This window comes from Ornithorhynchus anatinus, chromosome X1, assembly GCF_004115215.2.
Source record: "Ornithorhynchus anatinus isolate Pmale09 chromosome X1, mOrnAna1.pri.v4, whole genome shotgun sequence".
In the NCBI taxonomy this organism is placed as follows: Eukaryota; Metazoa; Chordata; class Mammalia; order Monotremata; family Ornithorhynchidae; genus Ornithorhynchus; species Ornithorhynchus anatinus.
This window is the reverse complement of record NC_041749.1, coordinates 124,154,210-124,164,240: the sequence shown is the minus strand read 5'-3', so window position 1 is coordinate 124,164,240 and position 10,031 is coordinate 124,154,210. Positions and strand designations below refer to the sequence as shown.

Sequence of the window (10,031 nt, the reverse complement as noted above, 5' to 3'; positions counted from 1 at the left end):
GCTGAGCTGGGTGAGTAAAGGGAGGAGATCGGGCGACGCGGAAGGGAGTGGGAGAGGAGGCAAGGGGGGCTTAGGCGGGGAAGGCCTCGTGGAGGAGATGGGTTTCAAAAGATTTGGAAGGTGGGGAGAGTCATCCGCCGTCGGATACGAAGGGGAAGGGAGGATGGGGGGCGAAGGATCAGAGGGGAGAAAGGCGAGATTGAGGTAGAACGAGTAGGTTGGCATTAGAGGAGCGGAGCGTGCGCATCGGATCCGTTTTGGAAATCAGGGCAGGAAGGTGCAGAGCACCGTTCTAAGCTCCGGGGGAGGTACAGGGGCATCGGGTTCTCGTCCGTCCGTCTCCCCCGATCAGACCGTAAGCCCGTCAAACGGCAGGGACCGTCTCTATCTGTTGCCGACTCGTTCATCCCAAGCGCTTAGGACGGTGCTCTGCGCAGAGTAAGCCCTCGATAAATACTATGGAATGAATGAATGAATGAATGAATGAATCGGGTTGGCCCACCGTGAGGCTCCCAGGCTTCGTCCCCATTTTCCAGAGGAGGGAACTGAGGCCCAGGGAATAATAGTAACGACGATGTCGGTATCTGTCAAGCGCTCACTCCGTGCGGGGCACCGTTCTGAGCGCCGGGGGAGATCCGGGGTCCTCGGGTCGTCCCACGCGAGGCTCACGGTTCATCCCCGTTTTCCAGATGAGGTCACTGAGGCCCGGAGAAGGGAAGCGACTCGCCCACGGTCACGCAGCTGACAGGTGGCAGAGCCGGGAAGCGAACCCAGGGGAAGTGAAGCGACCTGCCCACGGTCACGCGGCGGAGCCGGGATTCCAACCCGTGACCTCTGACTCCCAGGCCCGGGCTCTTTCCACGGAGCCACGCCGCCTCTCTAAAATCGGGCTCGTCCGGGATTTGAACCCGGGACCTCTGGCACCCGAAGCGAGAATCGTACCCCTGGACCAACGAGCCAACGGGTAGGTTGGCATTAGAGGAGCGAAGCGTGTGGATCGGGTTCATCTTGGAAATCGGGGCGGCAAGGTGTTATAATAACGTCGGTATTTGTTAAGCGCCCACGGTCACACGGCTGACAAGGGGCGGAGCTGGGATTCGGACCCGTGGCCTCTGACTCCCAAGCCCGGGCTCGTTGCCCCGAGCCACGCCGCTCCTCTGAGGTGATCAGGTCGTCCCACGTGGGGCTCGCAGTCTCTCTCCCCATTTTCCCGATGAGGTCACTGAGGCCCGGAGAAGTGAAGCGACTCGCCCCGAGTCACACAGCCGACAAGCGGCGGAGCCGGGATTAGAAGCCCCCGACCCCTGACTCCCAGGCCCGGGCTCTTTCCACGGAGCCGCGCTGCCTCTCACAGTGGTAGGTCATGACGTACTCTCCTAAGCTCTTGGTAAAGCGTTCCGCACGCAGTGAGCGCTCAATAAATAGCCTCCCGAGGTCACCCAGCAGTCGAGCGGCGGGGCCGGGATTAGAATCCAGGCCGTCTGACGCCCGGGCCGGTGATCGGAGAGGCAGCGTGGCTCAGGGGAAAGAGCCCGGGCTCTGGAGTCAGAGGTCATGGGTTCGAATCCCTGCTCCGCCGCTTAGCTGTGTGACCGGGGGCGAGTCGCTTCACTTCTCTGGGCCTCGGTCCCCTCATCTGGAAAACGGGGACGAAGACCGTGAGCCCCGCGTGGGACGACCCGATTCCCCCGTGTCTCCCCCAGCGCTCAGAACGGTGCTCCGCACGCAGTGAGCGCTCAACAGATACCAACGTTATCATCATCATCATCTTTCCACCGGGCCGCACCGCTCCTCCTCCGGCTTCGCTCTCAGACCCAGAGCGCAGAGCTGGGCCCCGCGCGTTCCCCGCCTCCGAGGAATCTACGGTTCGAAAGAGGAGCTGCCAAGGGAGAGTCTTCTGCACAGGGAAATGATCCCTGTGAGCGCGGGGCCCGAATCCGCCGGGCGGTCGGCTCCCCTTTCCCGATTTAGGAGGAGCCGGGCCCTGGGAGGCTCCACGGAGAGCGTGTTTGTGGAAACGCGTCGGAAAATGACGTTTCTCCGGCAACCAACGGCACCCTCGCAGACGGAGGAGACGGGAACCAGATGGCCCGAAGATGTTCTGATAAACAGAGTGCTGGAGGTCCTTGCTGGCTGTTTTCCCCGGCATCTCTGGATATTCAGGCCCGGGATATCTACACACGTCTATTTAGCCGCGCCATCAGTACGCAGATCTGGCGAGACCGTGTGCGCCGGGTCTCGCGGCGGGCGGCGGGGAGGGAATTATAATAACGTTGGTATCTGTTAATAATAACAATAACGGTGTCGGTATCCGTTAAGCGCTCACTCTGTGCCGAGCACCGTTCTAAGCGCCGGGGGAGACACGGGGGAATCGGGTCGTCCCACGTGGGGCTCCCGGTCTTCGTCCGCCATCTTCCGGATGAGGTCGCCGAGGCCCAGAGAAGCCGAGCGACTCGCCCACGGTCACCCGGCCGACGAGCGGCGGGGCCGGGAGTCGAACCCGCGACCTCCGACTCCCAAGCCCGGGCTCTTTCCCGCCGAGCCGCGCTGCTTCCCGTGTGCCAAAGCAGTGCTGGGATAGATAGAAGATAATCAAACTGAGAAGGAGGGAGAACAGGTATTCTATCCTCATTTCACAAATGAGGAGACCGAGGCCCAAAGAGGTGAAGAGACTTGCCCAAAGTCCCACAACAGAGCAGTGGTAGGTCAGAGATTAAAACCCGGGTCTTCCGACTCCCATAATCGTCACCGTTTAACGGGCGGGAGAACCGAGGCCCAACGGCCGATTCGCTCAGTCGTTCGATCGATCGTATTCACCGGGTGCTTACTGCGCGCTAAACGCTTGGGAGAGCGGGACCCGACGGAGGTGGCCGGCACTTTCCCTGCCCACAGTGAGTTTGCGGACATTAACGTAAATAAATCAATCGTGGATCTGTACGTAAGTGCTGTGGGGCTGAGGGAAGCGGGAATAAAGGGCGCACGTTCGAGATTTAGTCAGGGAGATGCGCTTAGCATCCGGGAGTCAGGAGGACCTGGGTTCGTTCATTCGTTCATTCATTCATTCATTCATCCATCCATCCATCCATCCATCCATCCATCCATCCATCCATCCAATAGTATTTATCGAGCGCTTACTACGCGCAGAGCACCGTATAAAGCGCTCGGAACGGACAAGTCGGCGACGGACAGAGACGGTCCCCGCCCTCCGACGGGCTCACGGTCCGATCGGGGGAGACGGGCGGACGGGGACGACGGCGACGGATAGAGTCGAGGGGAAGGACGGCTCGTAAGAACAACGGCGGGTAAATGGAATCGGCGGGATGTACAGCTCATCAAACAGAATAAATAGGGCGATGAAGATATCTACGGTCGAGCGGACGGGTACGGTGCCGAGCGGGTGGGACGGGAGAGGGAAAGGGGGGAGAAGAGGGTTCGGCTGCGGAGAGGTGAAGGGGGGGTAGAGGGAGCGGAGGGAAAGAGGGGGGAGCTCGGTCCGGGAAGGCCTCTCGGAGGAGGCGGGCTTTAAGTAGGGATCCGGAGAGGGGAAGAGAACCGGTCCGGCGGAGGCGAGGAGGGAGGGCGGCCCGGGACCGCGGGAGGACGCGGCCCGGGGGGGGTCGACGGCGGGACGGGCGAGACCGGGGGACGGCGGGGAGGCGGGCGGCGGGGGAGCGGAGCGGGCGGGGTGGCCGGCGGAAAGAGAGGAGGGAGGAGAGGTAGGAGGGGGCCAGGCGACTGGACGGCCCCGAAGCCCAGAGTGAGGAGTTTTTGTTCCGTGCGGAGGTCGACGGGCGACCGCCGGAGGTTTTTAAGGAGGGGCGTGACGTGCCCGGAGCGTTTCCGCGGGAAGACGAGCCGGGCGGCGGGGTGAAGGATAGACCGGAGCGGGGCGAGAGAGGAGGAGGGGAGATGGGAGAGCAGGCCGACACGGTAGTCCAGCCGGGATATCACGAGAGCCCGTGGCGGTAAGGGAGCCGTCCGGGTGGAGAGGAGAGGGGTTCTAATCCCGTCTCCACCCCGTGTCTGCTGCGTGACCCCGGGCGAGACGCTTCACGTCCCTGGGCCTCGGTTCCCTCAGCCGTGCAGCGGGGATCGAGGCCGTGAGCCCCACGTGGGACAGGGACTGAGTCCAACCTGATTAACTCGCATTTCCCCCGGCGCTCAGAACGGTGCTCGACCAGTACCGTTATCATTTCGATAAGGCGCCGAAGGCGGGGAGGGTGATCAGCCGTCGGACACGAAGAGGGAGGGCACGAGCTCGTCGCGGGCGGGGACCGTGCTCTCCCGAACGCTTAGTACAGCGCTTTGCTCACGGTAAGCGCTCCGGTGAACGGACGGAAGGACGTCTGCCGGGGGTCGGCGGCGAGACGGACGAGATGGCGGCGCGGCGAGAAGGTTGGCGTCAGAGGGGTGACGAGCAGCGTGGCTTAGCGGAAAGAGCCCGGGCTGGGGAGTCGGGGGGCGTGGGTTCTAATGCCGCCTCTGCCCCTCATCGGCCGGGCGACCCCGGCCGAGTCGCTCAGCTTCTCCGGGCCTCGGTTCCCTCATCTGGCAAATGGGGGTGAAGACCGTGAGCCCCACGTGGGACGACCTGACTATCTTTTAACTACCACGGCTGCTTAGAGAAGCGGCGTGGCTCGGGGGGAAGGGCCCGGGGTCACGGGTTCGACTCCCGGCTCTGCCCCTCGTCAGCTGTGTGACCGTGGGCGAGTCGCTTCACTTCTCGGGGCCTCGGTTCCCTCATCTGTAAAATGGGGATGAAGACCGGGAGCCCCACGTGGGACGACCCGACTCCCCTGTGTCTATCCCAGCGCTCGGACCGGTGCCCTGCACACGGTAAGCGCTTAACAAATGCCAACGTTATGGCTATTATCATTAGAACAGTGCTTGGCACCGCGTGAGCGCTTACCAAATACCATCATTCTTGGCATCCTGGGGGCTGGGTTGTAGTAGGAGAGTAGCGAGGTGAGGGGAGAGGGGGAAAGGCCGCTTTAAAGCCTGCGGCGGGGAGTTTCCGTTGGGTGCAGGGACGGATGGGCGACCGCCGGAGGGTCTCGAGGAGTGGGGACGCTTGGACCGAGAACGTTGCTGTAGAAAAATGACCCGAGCGGCAGAGCGAGGTGTGGACCGGAGTGGGGAGAGACGGGAGGCCGGGAGGTCAGCGAGGAGGCTGACGTGACCTGCCCTGAAGCCACCTGACCCGGATCTCTTAACTCCTAATCGCCCGCTCTTTCCACTAGGCCGCACCGCCTCCTCAGATCGGCAAACACAGGCAAGGGGCTAAGGGAGAGAGCGGGAACCGGATCCGGGAACCCCCCCCCCCGGCGAAAAGCGGAGGCGGCACGGGGCTGGGAAAGTAACCGACAGTCAAGGGAGCCGGGTTCCGATCCCGGCTCCGCCTCGGGCCCACCGAGCGACCTCGGACGAGCCGCTCCCCCTCTCCGCGCCGCACGGTGTAAGTCACGGGGCGTGGACCGTGGGCGGGTCGCTTCGCTTCTCTGGGCCTCGGCGACCTCATCCGTCAAATGGGGCCGAAGACCGCGAGCCCCACGTGGGACGGCCCGATTCCCCCGCGTCTACCCCGGCGCTCGGAACGGTGCTCTGCACGTAGTAAGCGCTTAACGGATACCGACGTGATTATCATTACCGGAATGGCTTGGCTAAGGCCTGGAAAGAGTCATCGTCTTCTCCGAATGAAAATGAAACAGGAGTCATCTTTCACTTTCCTTCCTTCATCTAGCGGATACAATATCCCAGTGACAAATACGGGTGGATTAAATGCCTTTTCATCCTAAACGCGTCTACCGACGGAGTAATACGTTGTTCGTCCGCGAGGGAAATGAGAACGATGTCCGACTGCGAACTCGCAACGAGAAGGTCTGTCGATCTCCATCTGCCGTAGATCGTTCTGGGACCGGGCAGCCGTCGTTGAATTAAATGGCAGCCGGGCCGGGGGGCAAAGTCAGGAGACGGGGGCGGGGAGGACAGGCTGGGGAGAACCGGACACGCGACCGTCCACCCTCCGGTCTTCGCTGGGATCCGTTCCCGCCGGGATTGCAGTCTCGGCCACGGTTGGCATTCTCCCAGAATTTTTTTTAAGGTATCCGTTGAATGGAGAGAAGCAGCGTGGCTCAGTGCAAAGAGCCCGGGCTTTGGAGTCAGAGGTCATGGGTTCGAATCCCGGCTCAGCTGTGTGACTTCGGGCGAGTCGCTTCACTCCTCGGTGCCTCGGTCACCCCATCCGTCAAATGGGGATGAAGACCGCGAGCCCCACGTGGGACGACCCGGATTCCCCCGGGTCTACCCCGGCGCTTAGAACGGTGCTCGGCACCTGGCGAGCGCTTAACGGATACCCACGTTATCATGTTTACTACGAGGCGAACGCTGTTCTGAGCGCTGGGGTAGACGCAACTCAGTGAGGCGGGACACGGTCCCGGCCCTAAACGGGGCTTGTAACCTAAGCAGGGGGGAGAGCACGTACTGAGTCTTCACTCTGAAGATGAGGCACCTGAGGCCCAGGGAAAGGAAATGACTCGCCCGAGGTCACCCGGCAGGCATCGACGGGACCGGGATCGGAACCCAGGTCCCCTGACCCCCCCCCCCCCCCGGGCCTCTGCTGGCGTGTTTCCAGCTCCCTTTCCGTGGGGACCGCTCTTCTCTTGCTTTCTACGTCGGTTTTCTTGTAACCGAAAGATCGCCTGGACGGAGGCCGGACGATTACCTTTCGCACTCCCCGCTCGGGCCAGAGCGGGCATTTTGGCCTGGCAGCCGGCTCGACTGCTAATTATTCTTTCTGTGGTCGGCCCTGTTAACTGTGGTATTTGTTAGGGTTTGAGCGTAAGCTCCTTGTGAGCAGAGAATCAGTCAGTCAGCCGCATTTATTCTTCTTCTTCTTCTTCTTATTGTATTATTTATTTAGGGAAGCAGCATGGCTCCGTGGAAAGAGCGCGAGCTCGGGAGTCAGAGGTCATGCGTTCTTATCCCCGCTCCGCCGCTTGTCAGCTGTGGGACTTTGGGCAAGTCACTTCACTTCTCGGTGCCTCAGTGACCTCGTCTGGAAAATGGGGACGAAGGCCCCGAGCCTCGCGTGGGGCGACCTGATGACCTTGTATCCCCCCCCCCCGCCCCGGTGCTTAGAACAGTACCTGGAACATAGTAAGCGCTTAACTGATACTATTATTCGAAGCAGCGTGGCAGAGCGGAAAGAGCCCGGGCTCGGGAGTCAGAGGCCGTGGGTTCTAATCCCGGCTCCGCCACTGATCGGCTGTGTGACTCTGGGCAAGTTCGCTTGACTTCTCTGTGCCCCAGTTCCCTCATCCGTAAAATGGAGATGAAGACTGTGAGCCCACGTGGGACAACCTGATCGCCTGGCATCAGCCGCGGCGCTGAGAACGGTGTTCGGCACATCGTCGGCGCTTGCAAATGCCATCATTGTTATTATCGTCATTATTACCGAGCACTCACTGTGTGCAAAGCACTCTACTAAGGGCTTGGGAGAGTGCAATATAAGAGGGTTCTTTTGTGCTTTTTAAAAACATCGTATCCGTTAAGCACTTAGTATATAACAGGCACTGTACTACGCACTCTAATAGCAACAAGTTGATCGGGTCGGACCCAGTCCCTGTCCCACGTAGGGCTCACAGTCTTGATCCCCATTTCACAGACGAGGGAACTGAGGCCCAGAGAGGTGAACTTGCCCCAGGTCACACAGGAGAGAGGTGGGGAAGCCGGAATTAGAACCCGGGCCTTCTGACTCTCCGTGCTCTCCCCACTTAGGCCTCGCTGGTTCTCCGGGGGGAATTCCTTTTCCATTCCAATTCATTAAGGAAGCCGATCCCCCATCTTGCACTGGCGCAGAGTGGATTCCCAGGGTCTAATCGGCTGAGCGGCTCAATTCCTTTCGGCATCTCACACACCTGGGTCTCCTCGGCCTAAGTGGAAGAGGAGAAGAAATCGATGCCGGATGTCTCAGACGAGAGCACGGTTCTCCGGTTGGAATTACGGTAACCGTCGCGCAACCATCCTCGGGAACCTAGAGAACGAGGAGTATTCAAACTCCCACTTAAGCCTACCGGTTGGTTTTTTTTTAACGGTATTCGTTCAGCGCTTACTATGTGCCGGGCACTGTACTAGGCGCTACGGTACCCCAAGCTAATCGGATTGGACACGGTCCCTGAACCCACGTGGGACTCGCAGCCTTATCGTTCGTTCGTTCACTCACTAGTATTTATTGAGCGCTTACTATGTGCAGAGCGCTGTACCGAGCGCTTGGAACGGACAGATCGGTAACAGATACGGTCCCCGCCCTTTGACGGGCTCACGGTCTGATCGGGGGCGACGGACGGACGAGAACGATGGCAATAAATAGAATCGAGGGGAAGCAAAAGGCAAGGTGACCGAGGCCAAGGGAAGCGAGGCGCACAGGGTCGCCCGGAGGTGGTGGAGGCCGGGATTAGAACCCAAGACCTCTGCCTCCTAGGCCCGGGCGCTCTTTCCACCAGGCCACACCGCTGCTCGTCTGACTCGTGCGACTTTCTCTTCGACATTTAATTCCCATGTCCTTTCGGATACCTCGTACTTCCAAGTAATGAACGCTGAATTATCTGAGCAAGAGGATGCCATTATGAACTCTTATCTGAAACGTGTGTAATTCACGCTTCTCTCTCTGTCTCTCTCACGAGACCGGCGGACCCCGGGCCGCGATCGCCTGGCCCGGCCCGGGACTCGGTCTCAGGCGAGGGCGCCGTGAAATCTGGGGGGACCAGGTGCTGGATACTCTCCACGGCCGAGTCCCCCAGTTCCCCCGACTCTCCTGTCATTCGTTCATTCGGTCGTGTTCACTGAGTCCTTACTGTGTGCGGAGCACTGTGGTAAGTGCTCCGAAAGTACGATACAGCAATGAAGAGAGTCAGTCTCCGCCCGCGGCGGGCCTACAGTCTAGTAGGGGGAGGCAGACATCAAAACAAGTGAACGGGCACCCGTGTAAATAGAATTATAGATACAAATATATGTAAGTGCTGTGGGGCGGGGAGAGGGGGGAAGAGCAAAAGTGATAATAACGTTGGTATCCGTTAAGCGCCCACTACGTGCCGAGCACCGTTCTAAGCGCCGGGGGAGACGCGGGGTCATCGGGTCGTCCCGCGGGAGGCTCGCGGTTAATCCCCATTGTACAGATGAGGTCACCGAGGCCCAGGGAAGCGAAGCGACTCGCCCCCGGTCACACGGCTGACGAGTGGCCGAGCCGGGATTCGAACCCATGACCTCCGACTCCCAAGCCTGGGCTCGTTCCACTGAGCCACGCCGCTTCTCGAAGTAGGGAGTTGAGGTGACGCGGAATGGAGGGGGAGCTGAGGAAGAGGGGGCTGAGTCCGGGCGGGCCTCTTGGAGGAGGTGCGCCTCCGGTAGGGCTTCGAAGGGCGGAGGAGCGCTTGTTTAGAGGATTCGAGGAGGGAGGGCCTTCCGGGCCAGAGGGGGGACGTGGGTCAGGGGTCGGCGGCGAGACGAGTGAGATGGAGGCCCGGTGAGAAGGTCAGCGGCACCAGGGGAGTGGAGCGTGCGGGCTGGGATGGAGAAGGGGAGAAGGGAGGTGAGATATTTCCTCCGCTCCTCCCCCTCTGCCTTTCCCACCCCCTCGGCACCGCACCCGTCCGCTCGACCGTAGATATCTTCATCGCCCTATCTGTTTTGTTAACGACGTGTCCGTCGCCTCGATTCTGTTTAGTCGCCCCTGTTCTCACGAGACGTCCTTCCCCTCGACTCTATCGCCGTCGTTCCCGTCCGCCCGCCTCCCCCGATCGGACCGACCGCGAGCCCGTCGGACGGCGGGGACCGTCTCGATCCGTCGCCGACTCGTTCGTTCCGAGCGCTCGGTACGGTGCTCTGCACGGAGTAAGCGCTCGATGGATACTGTTGAATGAATGAGTGAACGATAAGAAGGAGCAGGGTGATGGACAGCTTTGCAGCCAACGGTGAGGAGTTTTGGTTTGTTACGGGGGCGGATAAGCAGCCACTGGAGATTTTTGGTGAGCGGG

The 10,031-nt window shown here is 60.7% G+C and overlaps 1 non-coding gene across 1 annotated transcript; it reads right to left on the bottom strand.

Moving 5' to 3' along the window:
* Positions 1-887: 887 nt before the first annotated feature.
* TRNAP-CGG lies at positions 888-959 on the bottom strand. The gene has a single exon. It is a non-coding gene; the product is annotated as a tRNA-Pro (tRNA).
* Positions 960-10,031: the final 9,072 nt, after the last annotated feature.